A 15394-nucleotide genomic window follows, 5' to 3' on the forward strand; every position below is an offset into this window, starting at 1 on the left:
TCACTGACACACCAAAACATCAACCTTGCCAACATAAATAACTTTTACAACTAGGTCAACATCAAAACCCTAAGACTTACTACATAGATCATGATAGATATTTACAACTCATTACATATCATCATAGGGATCATTAAAATCAATTACAAATCAATATCGGTCATTGAATGATCATAAATCGTCACAGCAAGTCGATATGATACAAATTCAAACCCTTAGCACATTCCGCTAAGCACTTTGCATATTCCCAAGAAATTCATTCTCCAAACATGCCAAAACATCTTTCAAACTCATCACATAGTTTGTGTTTTGTTATCATCAATATGTGAACTTGATGTAGATCACTGCCAAACCAAAAATCATTGTCAGTTAAGAGAATTCTTTACCAGTCCTTAAACCCTTCTTAACCCCTGTCAAAACTCCATTAGAAATTCAAAACATGCCTTCCAATAACCATCATAGGATATTGTTCCGGTTACATACTCAAATCCATCATAAAAGCTTATGTCTCAAACCACAAGTCACTAAACATCATCAATCACCCGATTCCATCAAAAATTATTTGCTTTACTGATTAAGGTCCTAATTCGTAGTCTTACTGGTAAGCTCTTTCAAGCCATCAAACTCTTACTCTGGTAGACAAAATCACTTAGCCAACAAGTCAATCACCAAAAACCAACTGTAAACATTATTAACCATTAGTTGAACCTAGTTTCCATAAATGACAATATAAATAACTAATCATGTCATCTTCCACTACTGGTACAGTCATCCAACATCATCTCATCTTCATCAGCTATGCCAAACATGCCACCAATCTTCCCCTTTGGTATTGATGGCAACACTAAATATCAACATGTTACTATTTACTAAGTTGTCATTAGTTTTATGTCCAAAGTCATCCTATATACTCTAGTTGGTTAATACTACTGAAATATTAAGTCAGTAAGTACTAAGGCTGTCAGTTACAGAAGAAAGGCTAGTCAACGAGATGAGAAATACCGAGCTGCCTACCGAGTAAAGTTCCTATGCCTACCGAGCAGCAAAGAAGGTATACCGAGTTAATCTAAACTAAGTGGAAATGTGTTACTAGATTCAATGAACCTAAACACATATGTGAAAATGTGTTACAAGATTCGAGAATAGGGAACCGTTATTAAATAGGGAATTGCATTCAAAGATTTTTTATGATTTTGAGGAAGTTTATCCAATGAAATAATTTCTATGTTTATTCATTTGATAAAACATTTGTATGATCGATGTATGAACAAGATCACCATCTCAGAGATCTATATATACAGAGTAATTTGAGTATCTAAAAAAGGAGGGAAGAATGATGATTTGAAAATGAAAATCATGAGAGAAGATAAGATGTGAAGAGTGATAGAGATATTCAGAGGTCATTGAGAAGGTTTTTCATAAAATAGTTTAAGGGACAGAGTATACAGAAGAGGTCACCGAGTTGATTTATCAATTACTGAGGTATGCTATGAGAAAGGTAATTTCATATTGAGCACATAGAGTCTGCTATAACATTTCAGATGTAAAGTTGCAGATATTTGTAAAGATTTTTGATTGAATTATTTGAGTTGTAATAGAAACCTTTAATAGGATAAAAGACTCTAACAAAGTCCATAAATTGTAAAGCCTTTAACTAGGTACAACATTTTGTAAAAGTGTTTGTAAAATCCTTTAGCAAGGTAGATCTAAAGATCTTGATACTCCTAACAGGGTAAGCTATCAGAAATAGCTAAACATGTAGCTCTAATCGAGCAACCTTTATTATTGCAGTAGTGAAGTTGTGGGTGCCATCCCCACCACAATTTTTCTCTCTAACAAAGAGTTTCTGCGTAACGAAAATATTTGAGTTATGGAGTGAAATGTGTATGGATGTTATTTCTATGATTATGTTTTAGCATTATATATTATGAGATTAGCTATACACAGTTTACGTTTATTAGTAAGATTGTTTTTGAAAAAAAAAATTGAAGTACTGATTCACCCCTCCCCTCTCAGTACATTAGCTTTCCTAGTTGGACCTAACAATTAGTGTCAGAGCTCTACTCTTGGAAAAGGGTTTTACAGCCTAAAGAGAAAGATCCTATCAATGGAAGGCTTTAAACAATCACGCAGAATTGTGAATCTTCAAGAAGAATTGGATCATGCTAATCAAGTGATTGCAGACATGTAGAGACAAATGCAAAAATCACTGAAAGCCAGAAGAAGATTGTCTGATGATTTACAAGACTCACAAGAGTTGGTGGAACAAATTGAGACATCATCTGAGAACTGCATATCAGAAGAGTCTAAAGAAATGATTGTAGAATTGAAAGAAAAGAACAAAGCACTCAATGATCAGCTAAAAGCAATGAGAAGGGAACATGAGTATTTCAGCACATAGATGACTGAAAATCTTGATGCATTGAGAACAGCTAAAGATAGCATAAGAGATATAGAAAGAGAAAAACAACAGCAAGAAGCATTGGTGTCTGAAAAGAATGATGAAATCACAAGGATGATTGGAATTCAACATAATCTGTCTGATCAATTGGGTTATGCACATCATGAAGCAAATCTAAAAGAAAATGAGAATCAAGCATTGAAACTTGAATTATCAAGATTGATCGATGAACTTGAAGTAGAAAAGAAGTCAAAAGAAACACTAAAGAAAAGTTATGAAGCGTCAAGAATGTTGGATGAGCAACTAAACATAAGATCACCCAACAAATCTGTCGGACTCAGTTACAAAAGAAACAACTCTACCAACATAGGAATCAACATCACCGAGAAAGGAGAATCATCAAAGAAGGTTGGAAACAAAGATAAGTTGAAAGATAAGAAGCCTATTTGCAATTACTATGGAAAACAAGGACATACTGCCAACATGTGCCAAATAAGAAAAGGTAAGAAACCGAATGTCACTAGGTCTGATGGTTATTGTTACAATTGCAATAAGTATGGTCACACATCTAATCAATGTAGGAAAAAGTCTATTAGAAATTATTAGAAGGCAAAATTCAAGGGGTTTTGCAAAAACTGCAATAGATATGGACACAATACTAAGAAGTATTGGTTTAAGTAGAAAAACTATATGTGGTCTTCACACCTAGCAAATACTAGAAGCTAACCAACTCACACAGATCTTAACCAACAATATACTACAATACCATGGGATTACAATACAAGGATATGGTGTGAATGTTGTGGAAGATATGGATATATAAGTGCCAACTATATGATAAGGTTTGGAATGAACAACCAGAGATCATGGAGAAATCCTGGAATGGCATGTTTTCATTGTCACAAAGTTGGACACTTGGCTAAAGATTGTAGAGATCAACCCAGATGAGATACTGAAGAGATAAGAATCAAATTATAGAAAATCTATAAAAAGAAGGAAAATGGGTTAAATAATGAAGAAAGCACCTTACCTACTGAGTTAGGTGCATCTACTTTGAATTAATCATAAAGGTATGAAGGGACTGCTTTTTCTCAAGGTTAGATCTTAACAGTTCCTATTTAATCATGAACACAATTCCAAAATCTGCATACCTAAGATGCAATAACATTTTTAAATACTATCTAGTCTTTTGAAGTACCAGAGAAGTCAGTAAATGTAGTAAACCTATCTAGTCTATAAAAGCATATAAGGAAGATAGTCGGTTTAGTGGAACCGAGTGCATTTAATGCTTATCTTACCTAACTGAATGAAGCTCGATAAGGTAAAGGGTGTATTTAAAGTTCTTTGTGCGGTCATTTTACAGTTACCAGTTTTCAAAGAGAAGAGCTAAGAAAATCAAAGGCGATCAAACATTTCCAGAGTGAATTTCAAGGTATTTTCACACAATCTTAAGCACATTTTCAAGCAAGTTAATCGGTCAATATCAGTTGTGAATATTTGCATTATATTTACTAAGTCGAAAGCATTTTCTAGTTAGTTGAAACCCTAAGCTATTTCATTAGTAGAAATCCAAGTTTGAAATGGCTCCCAAGATGTAGAAACCTGTTGTAGTTGAGACTATTGAGAAGCACTCACTAAAGTATTCCTTACCTCCCAAAGTGGCATCTGAACCTAATGAGAAAACTGCATTCTCTGTTATTCTGGATAGGGTTCTATTGGTTGAAGATGTTAGATTTTATACTAAGTGTCACATTGAAGAGATAGGTCATACCAAAATTAAGGGCATGTATGATGAATTATGCACCGATGGAATCCTGGATAGTAAGTTTGAGCATATCAAAGTTAAGGGATTGACCAAAGCCCTAACCTATCCTTGAGTTTTCAAACCCCACTGGGTCAAATTTGTCTTGAGCAGAGTGCATGATGACTTTATGTGGTTAGAGGATCAACTGTTCAAGATCACCAAGGAGATTATTCACTTAATAACTGGATACCCTATATTTGACCATGCCCAAGCACAAAAGATGATTTCACATAAGGAATTGATAACTTTAACTAGAGTTGAGTCTAATTGCAGAGGTCTTAAGTTGAATAATGTAATAGATGTAGAACTAAAGTTTGCAATTAGAGTCATTGGTTATTGTTTCTTCCAATCAGCAAGAGAAAACAATGTACCATGTGCAGTTGTAGATTTGGCCTATAAAATTATGAAAAAGGGTATGAAAGTTGATTTATGTGAAGTATTGTTGAAGAACCTTTTTGAAAATCTCAACACAATAAGGAAACCTAAGAAGAATAACACTGCTAACACACTAAAGTTTGGGTCACTATTAGTGTGTATGTTCTTCTATTTTTAGAAGTTGTTTCCTTCAGTCAATAACATCATTTGGGAATTACACTGACCAATCACCCATCAAATAAATGATTTTATCAATCAGCTAGGTGATAATTTCAATGAGATAATGGATGATTACTTTAACAAATTTTAGGAAAAGATGCATAACAGGTACAAGATCCCACCTCAGCTAGTGGAAAAATATAAGGATACTATATGTTTTGAAGTGGACACCGACTACTGTTATGTCAATGTAGTAGAACCCAAAACTCAATCTTTACCCCCTATGGGTTATGAGATTGATTTTGATATTACTCAACAATAGATAGATGCCTTTTTGGCACTTCCAAGGCACTCAATCAAGATCAAGTATGGTACCCATGAAGAGGTAAAAGAAAAAGTAAAAATGAGCATTGTGGTACCAAAGGCTACCAGAAAAGCCACTAAAATGATCAAAGTATTAATTGAGAAATTTGGAGAAGGTTCTACCTCCACACCTACTAAGCCAGCAGGTAGGAAAAATGATCAACTTACAATCGAGGAAGAATTTGAAGCTCAAGAAGCAACAATTACACTGAGCACCGAGTTTTGAAAGGGAAAAATTTTGAAAAGAAAGAAACAAGATACAACTAAGGTATCACCGACTCCACCAGTTAAGCAACTTAACACTAGATCATCTATAGTGTCACCTGGTGAGAGGTAGAAAAATGTTGAATTGCCTAAAGTTACAAAGACATTTAGAAAGTCGACTAGAAGACTCATTTTGAATAAGGAGTCAAGTGACATAGAATCTGAAGATGTAAATAAATTTTAGATTGTTAAAAGCACAAAGAAAGATGTACACAGTGTTGACAATTTTTGTGCAAAATTGAAACAATATGGAGGATTTGGATCATTTAGGTATGTAAAATATGACTCCCGGATAGAAGAAGAGAAGAGGCAAATAGAAGAATTAGTAGTGTGTACACTTCTCAAATTTTGAGTAGTTCCATTGGAAGTAATTGATTTTCTTCCAAAAGCATTGTACTCTCATATTGACAACAGATGGAAATATGCTATGGACTCGAAGAAATAGATAAGAGAAAGAGTTTTGGTACATCTCTTTCTAGACATGTCGGTAGATGATATAAGAAATCATTTGAAAAACTACTAGACAAATTTTCAAGTAAAGAAAAGGGCCTTGAAAATGATGAATGGTCTTTATCTTGAAGTAGAGAAGGAAACTAAAGAAAAATGGCAAGACATATTCAAAATTCAGACTGAAGAGCCTCAAGGTGAAGTGGAAATAGTTGACATCACCAAGCAAGATCCTACTTCAACATTTCAACTAGATGAGGATGTCATGGACACTGAGGCACATGAAAAAGAGATGATAGAAAGAAATGCCTATGCCAAATTGGTATCAAGTGAATCAGTATTGGAACAAGTTAAGTCCTATCCTCCGATAACTCAACAATTGTCAATCGAGAAACCTCAAGACACAGAGAAAGGTAAAGAGGATCAAAAGGCTACACAAGGTGAATCTATCTCTCAAGCCACATGTGAGAAAACTTCTCAAGCACCTGCAAACACTGAAACTGTTGCCACTGAGACCCCAAGCAAGGAAACACCGAAGGTTACATCAGAGGCTACAGGAACCAACAAAAGTGTTTCTTCCACCCAGCAACATACTGAGGAAGAACAAGCCTCGAAAGCCATTGTACTCATTCAACCAGTGAAGGCATCATCATCCAAAGAGAAGAAAGCAAAGAAGTACAATTTTAAGATGGATCTATCAAAGCCTATTGTGTTGCTAAATGTTGACATTTCAAAACTAAAAGGGCAAGCACATTGAATCTGGAGAGCTTTGTAAAGCCAAAGCGAAATAGGAAAAATAGATAGCTATTCAGAAGAAGAACTGAGTACTTCAGAAGGTCAAAGCATTATTGATGGACATGCTACCTGAAGCTACCATAAATAAAGATGCTTCCATCCATATGTAATTGGATGAACTACTCACTCAATTAGAAGCATCAGGAGTAGACGCATCAGAATACCTTAGCAAATTAAAAGAAAAAGAGCTAACTGCCAAGATGATTGAAGAAGTGCAGAAAGCAATTGCTATAGGTAAAGTCAAGCTTGTTGGATTCATTGTTGAGTTGTCCTTTCAAGTCAAGCACATTATTTATTCATTCTAGAAGTTATGTACATTTTCATTCTTTATTAAATATATCAAGCATAAGACCAAAGTCATTGAAAAAGAGATTACCAATCTCTCCAATAAACTGACTATCGAGCCCAATTATATTTAACATTTTTTATACAACACTACAAACTCTTATGGCTCAATAGTTAGAACTTTAAAGTGAAGAGCACAAAATAAGGATGGATATCATGACTCTTCAAACATTATTTATTCCCCATTTATCATCCGTTCAAGAGCAGATCAACTAAGCTACACAATTATCCACTCAAATAGATGGAAGCACTTTAGATGGTTTGATTTCACTGTCAACTGATATTACAGCTAAAAATTCTTTAATGGAAAGTGTCAAGGATGCACTTACCAATGCTCTCAAAGGCACTCATACTAAGTATAAATCTCTTTTTGACTAGTTGCCCCCACCTAATGGTAACTAGTTTTGATGTTTGTCAAAAAGGGGGAGTGTACCGAGTATACAGAGTATCTGAGTGTACAGAGTTTGTACTATCTACCGAGTGTACATGTGACATTGATAGGGGGAGCATGGAACATCAGGAGCATGCAAATCAAGTTATGTACAACATATTGATAAGGGGAGTATGTACTTGAAGTATGTATTTGAACAAATGTATATACTATCATTTCAGTCAAATTTTGTAAGTATATAGATTTGGTGTTATGACTTTGAAAGGAGTTTTGTCAAACATACCAAACTAATGTCAAAATGGGAGATTGTTACTATTTACTAAGTTGTCATTAGTTTTATATCCAAAGTCATCCTATATACTCTAGTCGGTTAATACTACCGAAATATTTAGTCGGTAAGTACTAAGGCTGTCGGTTACAGAAGAAAGGCTAGTCACTGAGATGAGAAATATCAAGCTGCCTACCGAGTAAAGTTCCTATGCCTACCGAGCAGCAAAGAAGGTATAACAAGTTTATTTGAATTGAGTGGAAATGTGTTACCAAATTCAATGAACCTGGACACATATGTGGAAACGTGTTACAAGATTCGAGAACAGGGAACCATTATTACATAGAAAATTGCATTCAAAGATTTTGTATGATTTTGAGGAAGTTAATCCAATGAAATAATTTCTATGTTTATTCATTTGATAACACATGTTTGTATGATCGATGTATGAACAAGATCACCATCTCAAAGATCTATATATATGGAGTAATTTGAGTATCTAAAAAAGAAGGGAAGATTGAGGATTTGAAAATGAAAATCATGAGAGAAGATAAGATGTGAAGAGTGATAGAGATATTCAGAGGACACCGAGAAGGTTTTTTAGAAAATAGTTTAAGGGACAGAGTATACAGAAGAGGTCACCGAGGTATGCTATGAGCAAGGTAATTTCATATTGAGCACATAGAGTCTGCTATAACATTTCAGATGTAAAGTTGCAGATATTTGTAAAGATTTTTTATTGAATTATTTGAGTTGTACTAGAAACCTTTAACAGGGCAAAAGACTCTAACAAAGTCTATAAATTGTAAAGCCTTTAACCATGTACAACATTTTGTAAAAGTGTTTGTAAAATCCTTTATAAAGGTAGATCTAAAGATCTTGATACTCCTAACAGGGTAAGCTATCAGAAATAGCTAAACATGTACCTCTAACCGAGCAACCTTTATTATTGCAGTAGTGAAGTTGTGGGTGCCATCCCCATCGCAATTTTTCTCTCTAACAAAGAGTTTCTTTGTAATAAAAATATTTGAGTCATGGAGTGAAATGTGTATGGATGTTATTTCTATGATTATGTTTTAGCATTATATATTATGAGATCAGCTATACAAAGTTTATGTTTATCAGTAAGATTGTTTTTGAAGAAAAGTTTTGAAGTACTGATTCACCCCTCCCCTCTCAGTACATTAGCTTTCCTAGTTGGACCTAACACAACATACTCAACTCATATTGCTCTGCTCTATTCTAGACCTTCTCTGCAACTCTTCTCTTCTGTATTGCATCTCATCGATCGGTTACACTATATCTACTCCAACTATTCATATGTCTTCTCTTAACCATATTTCTTCTCCTCCTTTGACAACAATGACAAAGATGCATAAGCATCACATATCATCAAGTTTGTTGTAGTTGTTTTCTTCAAAATGTCTCCAAACACATCTAAGATGCTCCCTATGTAGAGTATCTTGCATCTCATCAATCCAAAGTGAAAAATAGTCATGAAGCCCACTGGATTGATGCATCCTTCATTCTAGTTTAGTCTGAGTAGGGGTGGTGTAGGGGCACCTACCAAATTTTGGTAATACTATTTTCAAGATCTTGGAATTATATTTTTAGTTTTGTAATAAGACCAAGAGGCCATTAAGTGTGTGCTCAAATGATTGTAAGGGCCTTAAGAGTCTTTGTTTGACCAATGTTGGCTTGTGAGCTCTTAAGGGTGCCAGATGAAAACTTAATAGGATAAGTTGTTTTTTGGTTAATGTAGGCTAGTTTATGTTGTTTTGAGTTTGTTAAGACCATATGAGTTATTTTAAAGTGACCAAGTTTGGGTTTGACCAAAGTTGCTCACTTATGCAACAAATTGCAAAAGTTGCAAAAGTTGCTCATAGCAACTTTGCAACATTTTCATACACCAATGGCTAGTTGGTTGTCACAGTTGGTTATGAGAGCGTGTAACTACTCCAATGCTAGTATAAGGCTTGGAAAGACTGATGGTAAATGGTTGTCATTGAAGATTTGAAGCAAATAAACTAATTTGGTTTCCCATTTGGTGTGTTTTTTTCCCGAGTTACCGTTTGTTCTTTGCAAGTTTGTATGGCCTATATGGATTGACACTTCCAAAACAAGGAAATGGATTGTTATCATGTTTCCTACCTTCATTTTTTTTTTTTTGGATTCTTGAAGTGTTTCAGTTTGTGAATAAACTTCATTTTGTTGCAGGCGGGTTCAAAGGTCCTAAAAACCAATGTTTTGAGACCAAAATGGGTCCAACCTAACGTTCCATTGTGGATATCCTCTCTGAAACCTAGTGTAATATTAGGTTGTAGTGTATTCTATGTTTTATTTTATTTTTTGAGATAGGGGAAGCTAAAACAAGGATTTGCCACCATACCGTAAGCTTGGCACGTTGAGTTGGCAAGCATTATGAATCATGGATAACAAGCCCTAATTGGGTGAATTTGGTGGGTGGAAGTGAAGTATGATTGGTTTGGAATTCCATATGTAAGTACAAAAATTAAATAAACATTAGTTCATAAGGTCAATCAGGTCGGTGAAGGAGTTTTAAGCAATCCCTACTTTTCAGACCTAGAAACAAGCAATTAGGCCAAAGTTAACTGGTAAGGGTTAGATATGTTAATGAAAAAACCCACCTCTAGTTTTGAGACATTGTTTGTAAACCCCAAAAGGGTGTCTAGAATGTAAAATAGTTCATAGGGTTGTTAAGGAAGTTTATTGGATAAATGCAGAATACCTCGCTGATAGAGCTACTGGAATTAGGTCTCTGGTTAGGCCTAAAAGTGAAGTTTGTTTGTAATACACAAAATCGGTAAGTGTAAAAGCTCTTGAGTAAGGAGTAAGGTTGGGAATCCTTCTAAAATAATCCATCCTAATGTGTGTAGTGTGGGTAATGAAGATCCTGGAGTAGAGGGGTTGAAATCTTCGATTGAGTGTGAAAGGGAATGGTAAAACAAGGTCTCCTAACCAATAAAATGGAACTCACAAAACAACAAGTGCGTATCCTAGCCTAAGGACCTTGGGAAGGTCAAAGAGGGTAAGTCTTGTAGACCCTTAGAGGATTTGAGGTGTATAATCATTAGATGGCTCTTGTGTAGCTTGGAGGAGATACCTAGACAAGGTAGCACAAATAGGTGAGAGACAATTCACTCTACATCAGATTGGTATTAGAGGCAATTGATTGAATAAAGTGGTGTATGTCAGACCCAGAGGTAGATTCAGAATCCAACAAAATTCTACCAAAGGAAATGAGCCAAGAGGCCATTAGGAAGTTGGTCCAAGACATGCCTAGTTAAGCCCAGGAGCAAGAAACCAAGAAAGGCAAGGGCAAGGTCACTGAATGGGGTGATGAAACTGATGATGAAGATGTAGATGTGATAAGAGTCATAATAGAAAAGAAGGAGTTGGTCAAAGATCAGCAGATATTCTTGGATTCTCTCAAGTCACTCAATAAAGACAACATAGAAGGTTTACCTATCTACAATGGAAGGCTAAATGGAGAAGTTATTGGATTGGATAGAAGCCTTGAATAGTCATTTTGAATACAAGGAAGTTGTAGAAGAAAAGAGGGTCAATTTGGCCAAGTCAAGATTGAAGGGATCAACCCTAGTGTGGTGGAACACGATGCAAGAAGAGAGAGAAAAAACCAGGAGGAAGAAGATCACCTCTTGGGAGAGAATGAAGATCAAGATTAAAACTCAATTACTACCTATAGATTATGAGGTGCACATGCATAAGAAGTTGCATAATTTGAAACAAAGAGAAATGGATGTGAGTACCTATACAAAGGAGTTCAACAAACTTACCCTAAGAGCTAGGAAGCAAGAGAAATAAGTGGAGAAGGTTGCAAGGTACTTAAATAGCCTTAGACAAAACATTCAAGATGATATCAGCATGATAGCACCTGACACAGTCCACAAATGCTTTCAATTAGCCTTGAGAGAAGAAGATAAGATCAAAAGGAAAGGTGAACATAATCAAAGGGGCAGAGGTGGTAGAGGTTATAGAGGAAGAGGCACCTTTGAAAGGGGATATAATCCCAACAAGAATGAAGAAAGAAATCAATCAGAGAATGGTGGTGATAATCCTAACAAAGGAGGATAGTTTAGAGGCAACTCTAGAGGAAGAATATAGCTATAGAGGTATATTTGGCAATTTAGGAAGACAAACCATAGTCTTTAGTGACAAATGCTACCATTGTCATCAAGTGGGGCATACCATGAGCCACTATCCTAAAAAGACTTCAAGCTCTTACATGGGAGATATGAGAACTCAGTTGGTCCAAGAAGAGGATTTTCAAAGTGTTACCTCACCCATCAGAAAGGCAAGACCAGTCGTAGATGGAGAGAACCTGATGCTAAGAAAGACCTTGTTGAAGGTACCACAGTCCAAAGAACCTACACAAAGGAATACAATTTTCAAAACCACTTGTAGATCTCATGGTAAGATTTGTAAAGTTATAGTATATTTGGGGTCCATAAAAAATAATGTAGTAGTTGAGATGGTAGACAAACTAAAATTGAAAATGTTGCCACATACCACCCCCTATAAGGTATCTTGGTTGAGTAAGGGTCAACATGTTCTTGTAGATGAGAAAATAGGTAGATTTTGAAATAGGAGACTACAAGGATAGTGTGATATGTGACATATTACCCATGGATGCATGTCACCTGTTGTTGGGATGCCCTTGGCAGTATGATGTCAAAGCCATACATGATGGGGAGAATAATTCCTATGTTATCACCAAGGAGGGTAGAAAGTTTCAAATGGATCCCTTGATTGATTAGGGTGAAGAAAGACATATGGAATCGAGTGTTACGTTGCTTGGTGGGAAAGAGTTCTTAAAATTGTTGAAGCATGAAGGGAACCAAGGATGTTCTCTCATAGTGAAACCCAAAGAAGAGACAAATACTAAAACCAAACTAGTGATACCTCAAGAGGTGCAGACCTTACTAGACTGGTACAAAGACATAGTTGTCAATGAGATACCAGATGCCTTAACCCCTATGAGATATGTTAACCATTAGATAGACCTCATACCTAGTTCAACTTTCCCAAACAAAGCTTCTTACAAAATGACACCTACTCAAAATGAGGAAATAGCAAAGCAAGTGCAAGAATTGCTAGATAAGGGGTTGATAAAAAAGAGTTTAAGTCCATGTGCATTGCCTACTATTTTGGCACCTAATAAAGATGGAAAGTGGAGGATGTGAACTAATTCAAGGGCCATAAACAAAATCACAATTAGATACCATTTTCCAATGCCAAGGATTGAGGATCTAATGGACTACCTAGGTGGATCTCGCTACTTTTCTAAAGTGGATTTGTAATCAGGTTATCATCAAATTAGGATCAGACCTGGTGATGAATGGAAGACAACCTTTTAAAAAAATGAGGGGCTATAGGAATGGTTGGTGATGTCCTTTGGGCTCACAAATGCACCTAGAACCTTCATGAGACTCATGAATGAGGTTCTTGTAGAGTTCATTGATAAGTTTGTTATTGTTTATCTTGATGACATTCTAATTTTTAGCATGTCAAAGGAAGAGAATATCAAACATTTGAATCAAGTTTTGAGGAAGCTACATCAAGAAAAGTTGATGGTCAACTTGGATAAATGTGAGTTTTTCAAAAATAAATTGGTGTATCTTGGTTTTTTAGTTTCTCAAGGTTATTTAAAAATGGATCCATCAAAAGTGGAAGCAATAGTGAATTGGCCGACTCCTAAGTCAGTAGGAGATGTAAGAAGTTTCCATGGCTTGGCTTCTTTTTATAGGAAATTCATTAGAGGATTTAGCCATGTGTGTGCACCTATCTTGAACACCATCAAAGGTGGGATAATGTAAGTTTAAGTGGACTAGTGCAATAGACAAGGGGTTTGAGTTGTTAAAACAAAAAGTAGCAAAACTCCCTTACCTTAGGCTCCCTAATTTCAATCATCTCTTCACTGTGGAGTGTGATGCTAGCAAGTTCACTATAGGGGCTATTTTAGGCCAAGAAGGTCACCCAGTTGCATTTTTCTCTGAGAATCTCAATGAAGCAAAACAAAAGTATTCTACCTATGACCTAGAGTTATATTCCATGGTGCAAGCACTCAAGAAGTGGTAGCATTATCTGTTACCTAAAGAGTTCATAGTCTAAACTGATAATCATGCACTTAGTTTTTTGAATGGGCAGGAGAAATTGAATCAAAGACACCTCAAATGGGTTGAGTATTTGTAGGCCTACACCTTTTCCATCAAGCACAAGAAAGGAGTCACCAATAAGGTAGAAGATGCCTTAAGTAGAAGGGTACTAACCATTCAATAATTAGAGCTACAAAGTGTGGGGTTAAATGACCTCAAAGACCTATATCAAGGTGACAAAGATTTTGGTGAAGCATATGATGTTTGCTCAAAGTTTGCTAATGCTTTTCATGTTGCCTATTTTGATTTTATGTTGTCAGAAGGCTTATTGTTTAAAGGACACCTACTTTGAATACCATAGTGCTCTATGAGAGACAACTCACTCTACATCAAATTGGTATCATCAAGGAGACAATATCATCAAGGAGAAGCATCAAGGCAGTCTAAGTGGACATTTTGGTCTTGACAAGACCTTAGAGCAAGTTGGCAGGTTCTACCATTGGCCTAAACTATAGTCAGATGTTAGGAAGTTTGTGGAGAAATGTGCTATTTGTTAGAGAGCTAAGGGTACCTCCAACAATGCAAGTTTATATCAACCTCTTTCCATACCAACAAGGCCATGGGAGTGTGTGAGTATGGACTTTGTTCTTGGTTTACTTAGAACTCCAAGAGGATATGATAGTGTCTATGTCATTGTGTATAGATTCAGCAAGATGGAACACCTTGTGCCTTGCAAATACACTAATGATGCCTCCTACATAGCAAGGTTGTTCTTCAAAGAGATTGTGAGGATCCATGGTTTACCTCTTAGCATTGTGATTGATAGAGATACAAAACTTGTGAGCCACTTTTGGCAAACCTTGTAGAAGAAACTTGGTACTATCCTTTATTTTTCATCTGCATACCATCCACAATCTAATGGTCAAACTAAAGTAGTAAATAGATCCTTGGGTAATTTACTACTAAAGTCATAGATTGGATACAAGACCTACCTCCAAGCCAACCAATGACATTGGACTGCATTTTGGACTCCAAGATTGTCAAAAGGACTAGGAAAGGATTCCATAGAGACTACTTGGTTAAATGAATAGGTTTCCTTGACTCTGAAGCTACATGGACATCCAAAAGAGATATACTACATCATGGAACTAGTGTTCAAGCCCTATCCACTCAAGGGACTTGAGTTCTTCCTACCCAAGGAGTATGGTGCAGGGGCACCTAGCAAATTTTGGTAACTTTGTTTCCAGGATGTTGGAATCATGTTTTTAGTTTTGTAATAAGGCCAAGAGGCCATTAAGTGTGTGCTCAAATGATTGTAAGGGCCCTAAGAGTCTTTGTTTGACCAATGTTGGCTTGTGAACTCTTAAGGGTGCCAGGTAGAGCACTTAATAGGATAAGTTGTTTTTGGGTTAATGTAGGTTGGTTTATGTTGTTTTGAGTTTGTTAAGGTCATATGAGTCATTTGAAAGTGACCAAGTTTGGGTTTGAGCAAAGTTGCTCACTTATGCAACAAATTGCAAAAGTTGCAAAAGTTGGTCATAGCAACTTTGCAACATTTTCATACACCAATGGCTACTTGGTTGTCATAGTTGGTTATGAGCATGTGTAGCTACTCCAATGCCAGTATAAGGCTTGGAAAGACTGA

Source organism: Cryptomeria japonica, chromosome 10, assembly GCF_030272615.1.
Source record: "Cryptomeria japonica chromosome 10, Sugi_1.0, whole genome shotgun sequence".
In the NCBI taxonomy this organism is placed as follows: Eukaryota; Viridiplantae; Streptophyta; class Pinopsida; order Cupressales; family Cupressaceae; genus Cryptomeria; species Cryptomeria japonica.